The 21172-nt window shown below is 45.1% G+C and overlaps 1 long non-coding RNA gene across 1 annotated transcript; it reads left to right on the top strand.

Annotated features, from left to right (window-relative positions):
• Positions 1-536: 536 nt before the first annotated feature.
• On the top strand, positions 537-20052 carry LOC121270950. The gene is made up of 3 exons (XR_005941644.1): positions 537-628; positions 18116-18168; positions 19905-20052. It is a non-coding gene; the product is annotated as an uncharacterized LOC121270950 (long non-coding RNA).
• Positions 20053-21172: the final 1120 nt, after the last annotated feature.

The raw sequence follows: 21172 nt of genomic DNA, 5'->3' as shown, positions 1-21172 counted from the left end.
GCCTCGCTAACAGCCTTGGTATGATTTGTAGTTCTCCCGACAGTGGGCCCTATTTGCAGAAAGTGTTGAGACGCTCGAAAGCAATTTACAATTCGCAAGTGTGTCATGAACTGACTTTACATCTGTTTCTCTGCTGAGCTTGTAAGATCACAAGGGGCTTGCATTTATTTTTAAAGGCAGATATTAACACAACCTGTCCCCGAGCCTCTAGTTTTCAGTCCTTTACAGTTATCTAAACCATACACAATAATCGTCCTGATGGATATCCTTTCAACACGTTAAAAAAATTCACCACAGAATCTCAATGCTAACTTAATCCCCCCCACCTGCCCGCTCCAATCCATCATGAGCAGGATAGGGTCCGTGGGGAAGGTGGGGGGGTGGGGGAGAGATGCAGATTAAAGTATCAAAATCAGCTACCCTGTAACTAACCTGACACCATCCCAGCCCCTTTAAATGTTAACATACAGAAATCAGGCCACTAATGAGGCTCCCATAAAAGGCAGGCGGGGGCCTAATTAACATTCCAATGTCGCGTCCTGATGACATCATTGGCGCCATAGCTTAGCTTTAACTGGGATTCTGAGCTGTCAGTTGCCTAGCAGCTGATCTGGGCCGACTCTCAAAGGTAAGGGTAGTGGATCTTTAAAGACTCCTTTGCATGCCAAGAAGGAGCTGAAGTGCTCCCTTCAGGCTTCACAAGGGAGTCTCCAGCCTCCTCGGCCCCGATAGGAAGCATAAAGTAGCAGAATATATTTCAAAAGGTGAGAGACAATAAGTGCTCCTGTGCGGAGGGACTTGGGTGTCCAAGTGCATGAATCACAGAAAGTTAGCACGCAGGACCAATGAACAATTAGGAGGACAAATAATATATATATTACCCTTTATCCCAAAGCAGTTGGGGTTTAAGAGTAAGGAAGTCTTGCTGCAATTATATACAACTTGAGACCAAAACTGGAATGCAGCTTCGGTCTCCTTATCCAAGGAAGGATATAATTGCCTTGGAGGCACTACAATGAGGGTGCACTTGATTCTTGGGCTGAAAGGGAGAGAAATTGGTGGAATGGGCCTATAGACACTTTGAGTTTAGGAAAATGAGACGTGATCTCATTGAAATGTATAACATTCATAAAGGGCTTGACAGAGTAGGTGCTGAGAGGGTGTTAACCTGGCTGAACTACTAGGAGTCACAGGTCTCAGGATAAGAGATTGATCATTTAGGGCTGAGACGAGGTGAAACTTCTTCACTCAGACGGTTGTGAACCTTTAGGAAATCTCTACCCTGGGGGCCTGTGCTGCTCAGTTGATGCGTATAATCAGGACTATGGTTGATAGAAAAAATGAATCAAGGGTTATGGGGTAAGACAGGAAAGTTGCCCCATCCCTAATTGCCCTTGAGAAGTTGGTGGTGAGCTGCCTTCTTGAACCGCTGCAGTCCATGTGGTGTAAGTAAACACACAGTGTTGATAGGGAGGGAGATCCGGGATTTTGACCCAGTGACAGTGAAGGAACGGTGATATATTTCCAAGTCAGGATGGTGAGGGACTTGGAGGGGAACTTCCAGGTGGTGGTGTTCCCACCTATCTGCTTCCCTTATCCTTCCAGGTGGTAGTGGTCGGGGGTCTGCAAGGTGCTGCCTAAGGAGCCTTGATTAGTTCCTGCAGTGCATCTTGTAGATGGTACACACTGCTGCCACTGTAATCGGTGATGGAGGGAGTGAATGTTTGTGAATGGGATGCCAATCAAGCTGGCTGCTTTGTCCTAGATGGTGTAAAGCTTCTTGAGTGTTGTTGGAGTTGCACTCATCCAGGCAAGTGGAGAGGATCCCATCACATTCCTGACTTGTGCCTTGTAGATGGTGGACAGGGCATGACAACTGACCCTTTGTCAGTTTTCAGCACCTCACCCCCAGGAGCACTGGTCACAGATGTTGACAAGATGAGGGCCAGCCCCACCTTAAAAGTGTTAAGAGCACACAGAGAAAGATGGAACTCTGTGACTCCTGCCCATAACATGCTGGCAGCAATGACAAGCACCGCTGAGGTGCAGGCATCACTAATATGTCCAGTGAATGTGAGGCCGAACTATCACTTTCGTCTGAAGGCTACACAAAGCACAGGGAAGAGGACCTGGACTGAGACACCTGCCTTTATCTTTTTGCTGGAACCAAGGTTTCATATCTGAGTGACACAAACATCGCTCATCAGAACAAGGAGCCTGTTGTAGGGTGGCCGAGTTATATTATTAATGATAGAGTTGATCTGCAGACACTTTTTGGTGGAAACTTTATGTTTATTTACAATATACTCAGCAGCAACTACATGTGTGCTTTCAACTCTAACTCCATCTCTGCACTGACTGCTGAGGTAGCCCGCGCTAATCTCCTATTGGTTCTTAAAGATCATGTGATCTTGCCTAACAAGCATTATTCTTAAAGGTACATTACACACTAAATAAAATCATAATTACTACATTCCTCCCCCTTTAACTTAGCTATACATATTATATTTACAAGTCCATATTTTTTTCAAGACAGCATAATGTTTACACTGGATAAGGAATTTACAAGTTCAGTCTTTCAGGTGGTTTCCTGGTTCGTGTGGAACACCGCAGCTCCACAACCTCAGATTCTTTGTCAGGAACCTCATTTTCTGGAGTTGCCTGAGCATCAGGTGCTTCGGTGGGCACTTGCAGTTCTGTATCCTCAACTCTTACAGGAACATCAAACATGTCTGTCCTGGGTTGAGTATCCTCAACAGGAAACGCAGACTGGGTCATGATCACTGGTGGAACCAAATTGTGGTGATTTATCTCTCTCTCTTTCTTAAATGGTCCACATGTTTACAGATGATCCAGCCTTCCATCTCCACGTGGTAAGGTGGAGGTCCAGTCACCGCACTTATTTCACCCGGTAACCACTTTGGTCCTTCCCCGATGGTTTTCATGTATATCGGCTCTCCCACGGTAAATTTCCTTTGGCGACTATGCCAGTCATGTCCAGGTTTCTGGTTTCCCTGATTCCTTTCCGCCCTCCCCTCTAAATTTGGCATTGTTAAGCTAAATCTCGTCCTGAGACGATGTTTCAACAATAACCCTGCAGGTGTGACACCTGTTGCTGTGTGAGGGGTAGTCCTGTAATGAAAAAGAAAGTGTGCTAGCTTGGTTGCCAAGGAGTCGCCAGTTAGCTTTCTCATGCCTCCCTTGAATGTTTGAACTGCCCTTTCAGCCAGTGCGTTTGAGGAAGGGTGGGACAGCACACTTTTTACATGAATGATACTGTTAAGGCTGATAAACCGTTGACATTCAGCACTCGTAAATGCCATGCCATTCAGAAATGACTACTTCCGGTAGTCCGTGAATGGCAAAACTCTGACGTAGTTTCTCAATTGTAGCGCCCGATGTTGGTGACTTCACCTCATAAACATCCAACCATTTTGAATGGGCCTCGACAATGAGCAGAAACAATGGCTATGTTGGACCTTTCCTGGGAACAATGTAACCACACCTAGGGTCTATCAGGCGACTCCCGTGGGTGTAATGGAGCTGTCACTGGCAACTTTAGCAGTTGCTGACATTGCACACAGTGCTTTACCAAACTCTCTATTTTGCCAACAACCCCTGGCCACCATAGATAGCTGCATGCTATGGTCTTCATTCGGGAAATTCCTGGATGGGCACTGTGTAGCTCAATTAAAAATGGCTCCTTTCCCTTTGGAGGAACTATCACTCCTGCTCCTCACAATAAGATGCCATCCTGGCTGGTTATTGCATGTCGTATGTTGAAGTACGGTTTCATTTCTTCAGATACGGGCTCCTGTGACCAACCATGTAGCACTTGTTCTCATACTTGAGATAGGACTGGGTCCAGGCTTCTCCAGTCTCTGATCTGTCGAGCAAATACCGGCGAGGAATCTAAGAAGTGTAACAGTTAAACAAGTTCTTCCACAGGAGCTTACTCATCATTTTCTTGTAAAGACAAACAACCTACAGCATCGGCATTTGCGATTTGATTGCCAGGCCTATGTATGAAAGTGTATTTGTATGCTGCCAGAATTAAGGCCCATCATTGTATTCTTGCTGAGGCTATGGGCGGTATAGCCTTGTCCTCACCAAACAATCCTAGCAATGGTTTGTGGTCTGAAACGATTGTAAAATGGCAGCCGTGTAGGTACTAGTGAAGTTCCTTGACACCAAAGATAATGGACAGACCTCCTTTTTCTATCTACGAGTATCCCCATTCCGCTGTGGTTCTTGATACGTAACCTATTGGCTGTTCCACACCATCGTCCATCCGATGAGAGAGCACTGCTCCCACTCCATAGGGAGATGTGGCACATGTCAGCACTAACTCTTTCGTCTGGTCATAATGCAATAATAGATCGGACGAGTGTAATAATTGCTTCATCTTTATGAAAGCTTCTTTCTGGGGTGCCTCCCAAGACCAACATTGGTTCTTTTTGAGTAGAAAATGCAGAGGGGGCCAGCACTGTGAACACATTGGGTAAGAACCACCCATTCAAATCATCCTAGGAATGATTTGAGCTCTGAGGCATTCTTCGGTGCAGGTGCCTCTCTTATGGCTCCCACTTTCTCCTCCATTGGGTGGAGGCCCTGTGAATCTAACCGGTGACCCAAATAGACCACCTTACTCACTTGGAACATGCACTTTTTTTTCAAACGCACTCCAGCTTGCAGGAAACGTTTTAAGACTTATTCTAAGTTTGCCAGATGCTCTTTTTCAGTGAATCCTGTCACCAGTACATTGTCTACATAGGCTACAGCCTGGGGCAGACCCTGCAGTAAGCTTTCCATTGTTCTCTGAAAGATGGCACAAGCAGAGAAGACACTGAAAGGCAATTGTGTATATGGTCCAACCCTTTGTGGGTATTAATTATGACAAGTTCCCAGGAGGTATTATCCAACTCTAGTTGTTGATAAGCATGACTCATGTCAAGCTTTGTGTACATTGTTCCTCCTGCCAGCTTGGCATACAGCTCTTTGATTTTTGGAATGGGGTGCCTGTCTAGCTTAGTTACTTTATTAAACTTCAGTTTGTAGTCTCCACAAATTCAGACGCTTTGGTCAGGTTTAAAGATGGGGACAATGGGTGCTGCCCATTCTGAGAACTGGACAGGTTGTATAATGCCCAGTTTCTCTAGTCTGTTCAGTTCAATGTTGAATTTTTTCACCGTGTATATGGCACCAGTTTCGCCTTCATGAAGTGAGGGGTTGCTTCCACATCCATATGAATCTTGGCCTGCAGATCCTGAATTTTCCCTAGTTCATCCTTAAAGACAGTGACATATATTCCAATTAGCTCCAGTAGCCCACTTGCTCTCAACTGGAAAATTTCAGCCCATTCTAATTTCATTTCCTTTAACCAATTTCGGCCCAGGAGGTTTGGCCCCTCACCTGCTACCACCATCACGGGTAGCTGTGCTGACTGGCCTCCATAATGGAAAGTTACTCTGCTTATACCTGTCATTTGAATGTCTTCACCCGCGTATGTTTTTAGCCTGATGGCTGTTTCTTCTAAACTTAACTGACGTTCACCATTATTCAAATAACTGAAGGTATGTTCCCCTATTACTGTAGTGGAAGCTCCCATGTCCACTTCCATTCTAACAGGTCTGCCATTTACTTTCACTGTGACAAAGGTTGGTTCTGTCTTTCCAACTTTCAGATTAAATAATGAGTAAATGTCTGAATTTGTTGTTTCAGGCTCCTCTATATTGTAGATTTCATTGGGCTCCTTCTTTTGTTTACAAGTCTGCTTGAATCTTTCCTTGCACCACCTCATCATGTGTTCATTTCTGTGACAATAGTAGCATTCAATTTTTTTAAACTGCTAATTGCTAAAAGATTGATTGTTTCCACCCCTATTAAAATTATGCTTCGATTTCACTGCTGTTATTTTTCTTTATTCTTTGGCTAGTGGGGGCTGTTTCCACTTCTCGGCGGAGTCTCGCTTTTTTGCGCCTCTTTCGGCTGAGGTTTCCCTCCAATGTGTTGGATGGCACCATTTTGCACACCCTGTATTGCTTTTGAATCTCTGACTGCACTTTCCATGGCCAACGCTATCTCCAGCGCCTTCTTGAAATCCAGACTCACTTCAGACAATAATCTTTTCTGAATAGTGTCCTCTTTCACACCACACACTAAACGATCCCTGAGCATGTCGTTCAGTCATACCGAACTCACAATGTTCCATTAGCTGCTTCAAATTTGCCTCATAGCATGCAATTGTCTCACCCAGGGCTCTATTTCGTGAATTAAACCTGAACTTCTGCATCGTGACTGAGGGCTTGAGTTGAAAGTGACCCTTCACCAATTCATCAAGACTTTTCGAATCTGGGGCACTGGTTGCCATCAAACTTCAAATCAGAATGTAGGTTTTGCTTTCACAAATACTCAGGAGGATCGCTCGCCTCTTCTCTTCCTCTGTAACCTCGTTCGCTTGAAAAAGTAACATGAGATGTTCTATGTACTGAGACTAATCGTATGCGGCTGGTTCAAAAGGATCAGTACTCCCAAATTGTGGCATTTTGAGAGAGGATAACTTCTTCAATTCTAATGGAGCTTGCTACTTACAATCACTGGGCGAGGTACAGTGCTGATTTCTTTTTAACTCGATTTCTTCTGTTCAATCCTGTTTTCTCCTTGTTGCCAGTTTGTTGTAGGGTGACTGAGTTGTGCTATCAATGATAGAGTTGATCTGCAGACAATTCTTGGGTGGAAACTTGAAGTTTATTTACAATATTCTCAGAAGCAACTACACATGTGCTTTCAACTCCAATTCCATCTCTACACTGCCTGCTGAGTTGGCCCGAGCTACTCTCCTATTGGTCACTACAAATCACGTGTTCTTCCTAACAAGCATTATTCTTAAATGTACATTACACACAATAAAACCATATAAAATCAATACAAAGCCATAAGCAGGGACACATTCCTGGGGGTTTATTTACAGTGGTGAACATTATGTACAAGTGATTAACACCCGTGCCCAACCTGTGCAATTACATCTTCTTAACCTGCTTGGCCTAAATAACCAAGTGGTTATGGTACTGGGTTTGTAACCCCAAGATCAAGAGTTCTAATCTCACAATGACACATTTTAAGCTTGGCCTAAATAGCCAAGTGGTTATGGTACTGGGTTTGTAACCCTAAGATCAAGAGTTCAAATCTCACAATGGCAAAACTATGAAACAATGTAACTTCATCTGAAAAAACAGATGGAAGCATGTTTATGTATACCCTACTAGCTCAAGCGGCAGAGTATGCGACTATTAATCTCAAGGTTGCAGGTTCAAGCCCCAATTTAAACGCTTGGCTTAAATAGCCAAGTGGTTATGGTACTGGGTTTGTAACCCCAAGATCAAGAGTTCAAATCTCAAAATGGCAAACTATGAAACAATGTAACTTCATCTGAATAGGAACAGATGGAAACATGTTTGTATTCAAAAGCAAAGAGTTACATCTTCTTAAAGGAGGAGGCAGTAGTGTAGTGGTATTGTCATTGGATTGGCAATCCAGAGATACAGGGTAATGCTCTGGGGACCTGGGTTCAAGTCCCACTATGGCAGATAATGGGATTTTGGCTTGGCCTAAATAGTCAAGTGGTTATGGTACTGGGTTTGTAACCCCCAAGATCAAGAGTTCAAATCTCACAATGGCAAACTATGAAACAATGTAACTTCATCTGAAACAGATGGAAACGGGTTTGTACTCGAAAGAGTTGCATCTTCTTAACCTACCTAACCCTGCGCTACATCTTGGTACTCCCCCGAATCCACAGCAGAAGTGGTGGCAGCCTGCTGACTGCTACGCTCTGTCTGCGATGACACTGGCGGACATCCTCTGAGGATCTGAGTCCTGGAGGGCCCCAGCCTGCTATCGTCAGTGGCATCCTCCTCGGCCTGTGCAGCTGTAGCTGCTGAGATCACAGGAAGAGGGGATTCGGATGGGCCAAACTCTCCCAGAGTCATCTGGGTGGATGGCCCCAGAGTGTGCACCTGCTGATCCTCCACCATATGGGTGCCCGAGGGCCCCTGGCTGACTCCTTGAGGAGAAGAGGTAGCTGCAGTGAGTTCGAGCTGCCCCACACCCATCTCGTGTACATACTGATCGAGGCCAACTATGGCATCAGCGATGGAATTTAGCCAGCGCAACAGTGCAGGACCGATATCCTGGACCAAGGTCTCCGCGGCAACTGCCTTCCTACCGGTGTTGACCTCGGTGAATTGGCATGCTAGCGTTTTCACCTCAGACTGAAGACGGGATGGACTCCTCCATCATGCTTTGCAATCTGAGGACATCCCTTCCTGATGTTCACAAGTTTACCTTTGCAGATTCAGCAACTGTGACATGACCGAGTCCAGAGGCTTGTCATCTGACTCGGACTCAGCAAAACTCTGCCTCCAGCTGTTTCTGAGTGCAAGAAACCTTGAAAGGCCCTGCCTCCACCTGCTGTGGATCAGAGGTGCAATGTGCTCACCAGACTGTGATCCTGGGGCTATTCTAGAGCTAATCTCACCGAGGTGTGTGTCTCTGCGCTGGTAGAGGGTGTGGGTGAGCGCTGTGTCAGGTCTTCAATGAAGGCACCTTCAGATTCCTCTTCAGAGGTTTCTTCGGAGCTTGATTGGAGGCCCTGGGTCTTGGACTCCATCGGCTGCTTCCCAGATGTGCCTGCGAAAGCAAGGGGAGATAATCAGTGCATGGCAGGGGACTGCAGAACAGGGGAACTCACTCACAGCTTGGCTGTCTGATGGATGTTGCGCTGCTGGATCCTCATTTGGTAGAGCAGCACTGTCCTCACTGTCAGCACAGGAACGGTCCAGATCCTCGCCGGCCAGCTGGATGGCTCTGTTTTCAAAGTCTGCGAGGATCTGGATTTCAGGCATTCCTCCACCAGCCTGTGACCTCTCCCTCTTGTTGTGTGCCAGCTTGTCCTGCACGAATAGAGATGGGGAGAGTATAAGCAGGATGCCTGCCAGGGCGGCAAGTATGTCTGGCATGTGTTGGTGGTGAGTGGTGCCATGGATGGGATGAGGACAATGGAGGTGTGTGTGAGAGAGTGAATGGTGATGTCCCTTGAACTGGCAGTGAGTGGGATCCCTGTGGATGTGTGATGGGTTGTGATTGTGTGAGTTGAGAATGATGAGAAGAGTGGCTTACCCTGGCGGAATGGAGGAGATCATTCATCCTTTTGTGAAGGGCATTGGTGCTGACCACCTTCCAAACTGGATTGGTGATGTTGCTGCCCCCAACCCCTGCAGCCAGGGTGGGGGTAGAGGACATTAGGGTGGGCCTCCACAGTGTCCAAAAGATGCTTGAGGGATGCATCACTAAACTGGGAGGTTGCCGTCTGCTTACCTGTCAGGGCCATGTCTTCTGTGCAGCAGTCCTGGGCTGGAAACTCTGAGAGGTGTCCACACGGCTGCATTTTAAATATGGCCCGTGGCACGAGGAAGTGGCGAGGTGATGGCGTGGCGGTCGAATGAGAGCCTGCCGCCATGGAAACGGCTTGCTTCCCGGGAACGCATGATTAAGGAGGTGGGATTGGGACGAAACGATGCAAAAACCTGCCTTTGCAGCCAACAGGAAAAACGTTCTTTTTCCCGCCCGCTACCATACTTAATGCAAATCTGGGACGAAACTGCCCTACACTTCCGAAAGTACCTCATAGCCTGTGAAATATTTCAAGATGTCCTGAGAATTGACCTGCTTCCGAAATGAACTAATTTGAGGAGATGTCATTAAAGTGAAAGATGACCTGCAGTATAAAGGAGATTAGCCAATTAACTAAGTTGTTGTTACTTGCTCCAGCCTACCTTAAGATCAAAATGTAATGAACATTCACATCCTCTGAAAAATTGTATGAATAAATGAGCATGTGAACATATGAATTAGGAGGACGAGGCCATTCAGCCCCTCAAGCCAGTCAATGAGATCGTGGCTGACCTGATTGTGGCCTCAACTCCACATTCCGCCCACCCCCGATAACCTTTGACTTCCGTGTTAATCAACTACCTCTGCCTTAAAAATTCCATTCACCCCGCCTCTATCGCTGTCTAGGGAAGAGAGCTCCAAAGATTCATGACCCTCTGAGAGAAAAAAAATCTTCTCATGTCCACCTTAAATGGGAGACCCCTTATTTTTAAACTGTGTCTCCTCGTTCTAGTCCCTCCCACAAGGGGAAACATCATCCTTGCAGCATCCACCCTATCCAGTCCCCTCAGTATCTTATAGCTTATTTTAAAATTAGTCTCATTGACTTCCTAACCAATATGATATGCTACCCCTTTACTGTCAAATTGGGTGAGGCTACACATAGCAATGCCTTCACAGAACTTCTTAAATTGCCTGTTTAATGTTCAATCCAATCTCATGTGGGTCGGGTCTTATACACTGATAATGCCCGAGTCCACGTGGTTGACCCAAAAGATTAGGACTACGATTTGAAAGGTGCTTATAGCCTTTAGCAGTGAAACCACGAACAGAAAGACAACCAACTAAGGGACAGGAAGAGAGAGTGAAAACTGAGAGAAGACAGACTCATAATTGTCTGGACACTATGTGTGTGCAGGTCAGACAAAAATACAGAAATTAAGACCCCAGATTGACAGCATTAGCTGCTAGTAAGGCCTCGTTAATTTGCACGACCTTTAACTGGATAAGTAAATTGAAAAGGATGGTACACAGGCACTAAAAGAACCAAAGGCAGGAAACAAGGAACATTCTTAACAACTTTCATTGGAACTGCCAAATGAAAATCTGTTCTACTTCACAGTTACAATAGTGCACAGCATGTTATATATAGATATGTGGATGTTTATAAAGCCATTGTGCAACTTTAAACTTTAATAACCTTTGATGCACAGATGATAGATGCAAACAATAGATGACAGATGAAAGCACAATTCATAACATTTTAATGCAATAGAGATCAAATTACTTGGCTTCATCATAACTGGCATCTTTTGTGATATGTCATTCAAAAATGTTCTCCAGTGATGCTGAGCAGTTTCATGAACATTAAGACAAAACTAACAACTTTAATGTTAAAAAGCACTTTATGAATTATTCTTTCATCCACCATTTACAGCTTGCTTCTACTATCTGTACCAATTAATTAAAGTTACACAAGTACTTTCTAATCACATTTACAGTATAGATATTTCAAGCCAAGACATATTATTACCTCCTCCTTTGTATTTAATAACTCCTAACACTATGTCTGGCAATACTCATTTACCATCTCATCCTTTCTTTTCTCACGCCCGTGGATGAGGTTTCCTAAAAAGTGCCAAGGCCGCTTGGACTTTTTGCCTGACTTGCCAACTGTAAAGTTGGGCAGTGAAAACTTTAACTTAATTGATAATTTTATGGCCTTAGCAGGCCCTTTAATTGTCGGTGGGCACGCTGCCTACTGAAATATCACACAACTGCGCGTTGACGTGGGGACACTCAGCCGACATCAACCCGCGTTATTTTACACTCGAGCGGGTTGGCGTGCTCACCCACCCGCTGAGCTAAAGATGTCACCCTCGACCTCGCTTTCCTCTTTTATGATACTTCAAGATAACCAAGCTTTCAGTCATCTTCCCAAGGGAGACATTAGCATAGTGATAACGTCACTGGGATAGTAATACAGCAAAAAAAAAAACACCCTGGTCCACTCCTCCATCACCCCCTACTCCCCAACCCCCACCTATGGCACCACTCCATGCCCACGCAAAAGATGCAACACCTGCCCCTTCGCTTCCTCTCTCCTCACCGTCCAAGGGCCCAAACACTCCTTTCAAGTGAAGCAACATTTCACTTCCATTTCCCCCAACTTAGTCTACTGCATTCGTTGCTCCCAATGCGGTCTCCTCTACATTGGAGAGACCAAACGTAAACTGGGTGACCGCTTTGCAGAACACCTGCGGTCTGTCTGCAAGAATGACCCAAACCTCCCTGGCGCTTGCCATTTCAACACTCCAACCTGCTCTCTTGCCCACATGTCTGTCCTTGGCTTGCTGCATTGTTCCAGTGAAGCCCAACGCAAACTGGAGGAACAACACCTCATCTTCCGACTAGGCACGTTACAGCCTTCCGGACTGAATATTGAATTCAACAACTTTAGGTCTTGACCTCCCCCCTCCATCCCCACCCCCTTTCTGTTTCTTCCCCCTTCCTTTTGTTTTTTTCCAATAAATTATATAGATTTTTCTTTTTCCCACCTATTTCCATTATTTTAAAATATTTTTAAATCTTTTATGCTCCCCCCACCCCCACTAGAGCTACACCTTGAGTGTCCTACCATCCATTCTTAATTAGCACATTCATTTAGATAATATCACCAACTTCGACACCTATGTGTTCTTTTGTTCTGCTGTCTATGACATATTTTGATGATCTGCTTCTATCACTGCTTTTGCCTACAACCACACCACCCCCTCCACTTCTCTCCCCCCACCCAACCACCCCCCCGCACGCCCCCCACAACCCACCCACCCCCCCGCCCCCCCCCCCACCCCACCACCTTAAACCAGCTTATATTTCACCCCTTCCTGGGATGCACCTAGTTCTGCCGAAGGGTCATGAGGACTCGAAACGTCAACTCTTTTCTTCTCCGCCGATGCTGCCAGACCTGCTGAGTTTTTCCAGGTAATTCTGTTTTTGTTTTAGTAATACAGCAACTCAGGCTAATGTCCTGGGGACAAGGATTCAAATCCCACCACGGTAGCTGGGGGAATTAAAATTTAGCTAATAAAACCTGAAATTAAAAGTTAGTCTTGGTAATGGTGACCATGAAAACACAATTAATTGTCATCAAAACGCAGCTTGTTTATTAATAGCCTTTAAGGAAAGAAATCTGCTGGCCGACATGTGACTCCAGATCCACAGCAATGTGGTTGGCTCTTTTCCCACTGAAATGGCCCAGTAAGCCATTTAGTTCAAGGGCAATTATAAGTTGGGTCTTCCCAGCAATGCCCACATCCCATCAAGGGATTAAAAAAAACACCTCTGACCTGGCTCAGCATCATACTTTGCTTTATGATGCTTCTGTAAAGCACCCTGATTCACGTTATTAAATCCAAGGTACATTGTTGTATTATTGTGACTAACCTTCGCAATGAAACGTGTGGGGGATAAGAGTCAGACACTTTGGGGCGTTTGGAGTCACGTGTAGGTCAGAATAGGTGAGGCGGGGGAGGGGTGGGTTTGCGGTTGTGGGGCCTGAAGAAGGCGAGGGAACCAGTTGGGTTTCTATGAAATCTGACAAACAGTCACGGTCATTTTTTTACCTGCTGCATCTCCACACATGACCCAATTTTTCTGGATTCGCTCGCACCACTTGCTGTGTTTGTATTTGTGTTGCCAGTCCAGCCTTATCATCACTAAACCAGCATCCCCAACAAATGATATTTCAACACCAGTGGGTTAATCATGTGGACCTCGGGCATGAGATACATTAGTTCTGTGTACGGTCCGAGCCACTGAATCAATCTTTTGCCCTTTGTAAACCTTTTTCATGTCCCTTGAATGAGCCTTGCTTTCCTTTGTATTTAATAACTCCTCACACTATGTCTGGCAATACTCATTTACCACTTCATCCTTTCTTTTCCTCCCTTTTGTTTTTCTTCATTTGTTCCTCCTGGCTGCTAAAGCCTACTTAATATCTTTCCCCGGCATTCTGCTGCTGCTGGAACTGCACGATTGCTTTAAAAATCCCACGGGTAAAATAAAGTACAATTCCAATTATATACATTATCCTGGATGAAATACAAAGCTGTCTTTCTCGAGTGGCTTTGGCAAGAACAGGGAAGATTTCCAAGATAAATGAACAGTTAGCAATTCTGCATATTCTTTCTTCTTCTTCTTCAGCTCCCTGCCCGGTGGCAGGTCTGGCCCACAGTTTGACCTCCTCCAAACCTCCCTATCTCTGTCACCTCCTCCAGCCCCTACACGCCCAGGAGGCAGGTCCCAAATCCGCCCCAGTCAGAGTGGGGATTGAACCACATGCTCTTGGCACCAATCTGGTGCACACCAGCTGTCCAGCCAACTGGCCCCCTCCAAAGAGTTCAACTTACTATGGCAACGTGCACGTTTTACATCCACATTGTAGGCCGGAGCTATAGATAGTGATGGTAAAAATTTCTTTCCATCAGACAGCTGACCAGGAATGTCTCCCGCTCTTACTGTCTGCCATTGGCATGTGCTCGAAGGATTTACAAGTTGATCCTTAACCTGCTTAACCATGTTATGAATTTACCTTCCTTGACCATCAAGTCCTGGAGTGAGACTAGAGCCCAGAGCTTCTGACTCAGAGGCAGGGACAGTACCCACTGTTGTGTTTCTATACCTGCTTTATACAATCTCACCAATCTCACACCAGGACTGGTAAACTCTGCATAGGTTCAGTTTATTTGAAGATACATTATAGGATGGCTCAGCAGCTGGAACTACTTTACGGATTCAGCAACCATTACTCACAGGGACAGCACTGATGCAATTCCTACATGCACATGCATGCACACACACACACACACACATGCACACACATAGCTGCTGGTCACATGCTGCTTTATATCCAGGTTATTTGCTCATTTGCATACTCCCTTAAATTAATATCACACCACCCACTGCACCAATTCTGCACATACAGCATGCAATTTATTGCTCATGTGCTTATTATATTCAAATGTACAGAACTGATCAGTCAGTTTTATCAAGAAGATAAGAACTAGGAGGGAGCAGGAGGAGGTCACTTGGCCTTCAAGACAGTTCCACCATTCAATAAGATCATGGTGGTTCCTTGGCCGCAACTCTGCTTTCCCGTCTAATCCACATATTCTTTGATTCCCTTGGAGTCCAAGGAATGGCTTCAATCCAGTGTCGGGAATCCAACGCCCAGGTCGTTGCCAGGTCCTGACCCCAAACTGCATGTGGCTGCATCACTGACGCAAAACTACCCCTAACGGCAAAGCCCCTAATTGAGCTGCTCGTGAACTTGGCTCCCAGTTACTGGTGCTGAGCGCATGCCATTGCCTTGCAGATTGGAGCAGACAGGAGAGCAGAGGGTCAGCAGTCTCACAGTGCACATGTACAGCCCACATAGTCAATCAGAAGGCACTTGACCCACTCCACACAAGCGATGGAAAATTTCTGTCAACATTTGAACACCTCAGTTTGAATAACCCTTTATTTTACACCACTTTATTCGGGAACAACACCACACTATAACTCCCTGCAGTGCAGAAAGGGAAATGGACTAGCCATATAAGTACTGTGGCTCCAAGAGCTGGTCAGAGACTAGGAATCCTGCGGTGAGTAATTCACCTCCTGACTCCCCAAACCCTGTCCAAGGCACAAATCAGGAGTGTGATGGAATACTCCCCACTTGTCTGGATGAGTGCAGCTCCCACAACACTCAAGAAGCTTGACACCATCCAGGACAAAGCAGCCCCGCTTGATTGGCACCACATCCACAAACATTCACTCCCTCCACCACCGATGCACAGTAACAGCAGTGTGTGTACCATCTACAAGATGCACTTCAGAAATTCACCAAGGCTCCTTCGGCAGCACCTTCCAAACCCACGACCACTACCATTTAGAAGGACAAGGGCAGCAGACACATGGGAACACCACCACCTGGAAGTTCCCCTCCAAACCACTCACCATCCTGACTTGGAAATATATCACAGTTCCTTCACTGTCGCTGGGTCAAAATCCTGGAACTCCCTCCCTAACAGCACTGTGGGTGTACCTGCACCACATGAACTGCTGCGGCTCAAGAAGGAAGCTCACCACCACCTTCTCAAGGGCAATTAGGGATGGGCAATAAATGCAGGCCCAGCCAGCGACATCCACATCTTGTAAATTAATTTTAAAAAGTGCTGCCGGCAGACATTTACTAACAGGCCCCAGACTGTTTGCTTTCCCCGCTCTCTGCTTTAAAAATCTCCTTCTGGCCCTCTCAAGCCCCTCAAGCTCTCCAACAAGCTTAACGTACAGTTAACTGGAGACAAGCGTGTTGCCAGCTCCCCACCCCCTCCCCTCTGATAATTTCAGTACATTCCCAGGCATCAGGAGACTGACCCACCATCTGGGAGTGCTATTTTCAAAGTGCGCCCCCAGCCAACCTCACCCTGGCGAGCTTTCCAAAATCCAGCCCCCAAAATCTATCAACTCAACTTTGAATGTACCCCTTGGTTGAGAATCCACAGCCCTTTTTATGGGAAGATACAAAAAGTCCGCAGAGTTATGGTAATGCTGTTGGATCAATGTTTCAGGTATACAAAATAGCGCCAAATTATGTGTAGTTATTTTGTCTAACGCACTTTGGTTTATCCAAATGAATTACTAGATAATAAAAGTCCAAGGTTGATTAAGTTCACGGCCTTCCAGCAACCTGGTTGTTGTATGATATAATGAAAATACAGTGACGGGGTCTCGAGAGCTAGAGAGCTGGCAGGAGCCCCACATCGCCTTCTTTAGGGAAGGCTGACCGAGTTAAGTGCCAATCAAGACAATGGTGGGCCTCACCCCAGAGCCAAGGACACTTGAGGGTGGAGGCCCCGCCCACTGAGAGCTGCCAGCCAATCAAAGGATGGCGGCCCTTCAGTACTCAGCAGTGCCACTGGGTGGGCAGTGGCTGCTGCCGGTATTACGTGTGCCCGAGGCCTCAGATCAAAGGGGGACGCGGGCACGGGTGAATGATGTCGAGAAGGGTGTTGCGAGGTGGTGGTCATGGGGGAGAGGGAGGGGTCGGCAGTGAGGTCAGGGAGTGGCTTTCAGTCCCCTCCCCATTCCCAATGCCAGGTCCCTTAATAAGGCACTGAAAGCCCTTTGAGCGAGGGAGCCCGCAATGGGAGCCCGCAAGGCAAGGATTTGCTTGGCGTGCCAAGCCCCCATCCCCTCCATCCCATGCCCACCTGCTGATTTAATAGCAGCAATGGCAGAATGAGACCCTTAAGTGGGCATTAGTTGGTGCCAGGGCGGGAAGGCTGTCCGCAGGCCTTCCTGCCCCAGAGTTAATAGGGGTGGCGATGGGATGGTAGTGGGGTCCCTACCCACCACCATCCCACCCAGTTAAATATTCACCACCATCAAACCAGCCACGGGGGAGGGCATTAAGTTCAACCCTTTGTCTATTAATCAGTGCCCAACAGATCCAGGCCTGACATGAGGAAAACCCAGGGGTGGGGGGGGAGAGATTTAGGATCATAGATCCAATCATTTTCACTCCCATGCATTGCTAAACTTACTGCACGATATGTCTCTACGATATATCTAATGTGTATTTGAATGAATCAACGTTATCAAGCTCAAATTGTCTTTTGGTAACACAGGACTTGAGTATTGCTGAAAAAGAGAGACTTTTTGTTGTCAAAGTTTTTCATCTTGTACTCATCAGGACAATTCATAAGGAAAATACCAATGTCAGGGAATCAACATATTTATGCTGTATGAGGAGAGAGTGCTGATTGCAGATTGAAGATTTTTAACTTTCTACCAGATAAAAGCAGCATTGACACCAGGAAACAAGCCTCTAAAAAGAGTTGGAACTATTGTTCTGTGAGCGTCAGTGGAATGAGGATTGGGTTGCTGTGTCACTAACAGCCTGTTTCGCACAATTGTCACAGACCAATTTTGCTCTGTTATTCTTAAATTCTTCTCCATCTCCTGTATATTGATAGGAATACGATGATTTTTAAGCATGTTTTGGGGACAGTGAAAGTAACGAGATTGTTTTGCATAAAACAGCAGTAAAAGCGAAGGCACCAACTTTTTGCTTTCACTGATGTCGCCTGCTATTAAACCGAGGCCCACGTCTGCCTGCTCATGTAAAAGATCCCATGCCACTATTTCAAAGAAGAGCAGAGGAGTTATCCCTGGTGTCCTGGTCAATACATTTCCCTCAGCCAACATCATAAAAAAATAGATTATTTAGTCATTATCACATTGTTGCTTGTGGGAGCTTGCATTGCGTAATTTGCCATATATATTATAACAGTAATTACACTTCAAAAATACTTCAGCAGTTAAATGCTTTGAGACATCCTGTGATCATAAAAAGTGCTATATATATATACAAGTGTTTCTTTATGTCTTCTATCAGGTAACACATACCCTGGTCCAGGTTAAAACCGGTCTTCAGCTGACCCTTTCAAGGTACGTGACCAGCAGTTCAGAGACAACATCCTCTCCAGCTTCCCATCTACCTTCTTAAGGGAGAAAAGTGTAGGTCATAACCCAGATAGCTCACAACAGGGTTACAGATTGAATTGGTTACTGTCCACTTTACAAGGAAGCAAGCTTGTTAAACAGGTTTCGTTCTGAGATTTCTCTCCTATTCTGCTCTCCCCTCCCATGGCCAACGTTTAGGTAGATTTTCCAGGGCTATTATTTATGCATAAATCTGTATGGTGAGTGCTTGCAGACTCTTCAGCAAAGGGGTGAATCAAGGTTGAATATGATCCTGCGCTTAGCCAGTTGCTCATTTTCCAATAGGGGCTATTGGAGTTGGCCTCTTTACGATAATAACATAACCACTAACAAGATAAAGGCTGGAAATCCACTGCATACAATCTCCATCTAACCATCAAAACTAAAGTCAAGCTTGCAATTTTCATCATCATGAGATGAATAAATTGACAGAGTTTGACAACCTTGCCCTCCTCCTTATAGCCCAAAGATAGTCCCTTGGCTCTCCTTCCCTTAATACAGCTGAGTTCAACACACTTGAGGACAAATTGGGAATCAAATTCGGAACCGTCCTGCTCCACAAGCTCAACGTGGAGAGAGGTGACGCATTTCCCTCGAAGCCACTGAGTGAAAAGACATTTAAACAAGAAGCTTTTTATCAATCCCAAGTTTCTACAAACAAGAACTTAATCTCCATTTCTTTTATTACTTTTGGCTCTTTCATTCAGAGGAATTTTTTTTTTTGTTCTTTTCAAGGTTTTATATAACCAACAAAAATATTGGCCTGTAATGTGCACTCTACAGTATTACCGTGCAAAGGTTTGTATCAAATTCTTTTTGCCCACTAGTATAATTGAGGCAATAGCCTTTGGGTATTGAAACAAATGTGCTGACAGCTCCATTGAAGCAGTGGATGAGAAAGTATGATTGGAGAACGTTAATGGATTGGTTTAATAATATCAGACAGCGCAATTCACAGCCTATAATAACCATGGAAACAAAGGGAAATACATTCACTCTGCCTGGAGATACATATAAATGCAAATCATCAATTAATGCCTAAACGACTGATAATTTTGACAATTCTAAGTTTCCATATCAACCCTCTTCTTTGGGCGGTTCGGTTTTAAAAACGCCGAAAGGGTTTTGCAAAATTGTGTGAACAGTTCTCGCAGAATAAATGTATCGGCTGGTAGTTGTTGAGGTTAATAAGGTTTGCGAGGCTAAAGTTACCACCGCAGCAGTGGAGAAGTGCTTTGCGGATAATGAGATACCCTAGAGCAAGAATTGGGTGTGTGGTCTGGGAGAACCTGAAGGCGAATGGAGTCATTTTGCGAGATCGTTTCAAACGAGCAGCCAAAGAATTAAGGCAGCATAATAGGGCCAGGTGGCCACTAACTGCTGCAGACAAGAAACAAGTATTTCAGGAGAGGGGGGTGGTGATGCGGGTGGAAAAAAAGAGAAGAAATCGCCACCTTTTAATCAGATGAGGCTTTCTTAGGGCAAGTGAGGGATTTAGCCAGGAGCCACAGGAGTTACTCGAATTAACAACAACAGAAACACCGATGGTCATTCCACTGAGGTAATAAGTATTTTACTGGAGTTAATAATCACATACAGTGCTTGGGAAAGGAAGGATTGTGGCTGTTTAATAATGTGCCTTTGTGTTTTTTCTCCTTCTCTATCATATGAAATCTTTGCAGGGTTTAGTCTAGATGTCTCATCTGAAATGAGTCCTGCAATCATATTCAGCACTCCTAAAGCATGCTGTGATTTCCAATATGCTGCATTCAAGGCTGACTTAAGAACGGTCTGCTTTGAACTATATCACCAGAGCAAGTTTTTCAAAATGTGCCTCAAATAAAAGGATAAAACAACAATGTTCTTTCTTCATTGAGTTGGCATGCATGTGTGAAAAACCTTTATACTTGAAAAGAGAGCTATTAAAACAGATTATCTTCAATAAACCTTTCTCTAAAGTTGATAGAACCTAACTTGACTGTAACGATTAACCTTCAGGCTACGTTTAAGGGTGGGTGACACTGTGCTGTAAACAGAATAAACAGGTTACTCCTGAATTAATTTATGAAGTTGCTACACGATGCACAGCCACCAGAATATTCGTGAAGATCCCCAGGAGAGGTTGCTTGTAATCACATGAATTATCCATCCCATGGTGACGAAAATTGCAAGCTTTGACTTTAGATCTGATCATTAAATAGAGATGGTATGCAGTGGAGCTTCAGCCTTTATCTTGATACATATTCATTGTAAAGAGACCTGGCTGAAGGCCCAAGGACTATAACCACCCTCAAGGTTAAAAGTAGCAAGAGATAAACTGAGATAAATCAAAAGGTAACATTCAGGTGGCAGTGATAATTGTAGCTTTGTAAAGTTGTAGGAGGAAGGCAAGGCTTAGGGCAATAATGTGAATAATTCTGCGGCGTAGGAAACACAATTTCCATTTTATCGTTTATTCAGTGAGACATCACTGAATAATTTTCACAATAGGTGTTGATTCTTATATACATTTTCTGGAGTGAAATGTCTTCCTTGTCAAGTTGAAGAACATGGCTGCTGAACAAAATGCCTTTCCCTTATTAGCTTTAACCAATGGAATTGGGTATGATGCAGTTATTAATGCACAGGACCTTTCAGAGAATTCCTCCATTTCTTACGCATCCTTGTGCCTTTTCTGAACTATTAGTCCTGCATGATGATCAAGTTCCGTGCTGCACACTCAGTGAATGAGACCGCCCAGCTCTGTTTCGCTCTAGGATTCTTACAGCCAGGACAGAGGCTTCCATCCATTAGTCTGGGCTGGATCAAACCCAACTCCCAGAAGTGAGAGATTAGTGCTCAAACAAACACACCAGCCAGCAACCTCCTGCCAGGAGTTACACTGTTGAACTTCTGTCAAACTGCAAACTTATCCAACTGCATACTTACACCGAGTGCTTAGAGATGATAT

This window comes from Carcharodon carcharias, chromosome 28 (genome assembly GCF_017639515.1).
Source record: "Carcharodon carcharias isolate sCarCar2 chromosome 28, sCarCar2.pri, whole genome shotgun sequence".
NCBI classification, from domain to species: Eukaryota; Metazoa; Chordata; class Chondrichthyes; order Lamniformes; family Lamnidae; genus Carcharodon; species Carcharodon carcharias.
The sequence above is the reverse complement of the archived record's forward strand: the minus strand, read 5'-3'. Positions and strand labels throughout refer to the sequence as shown.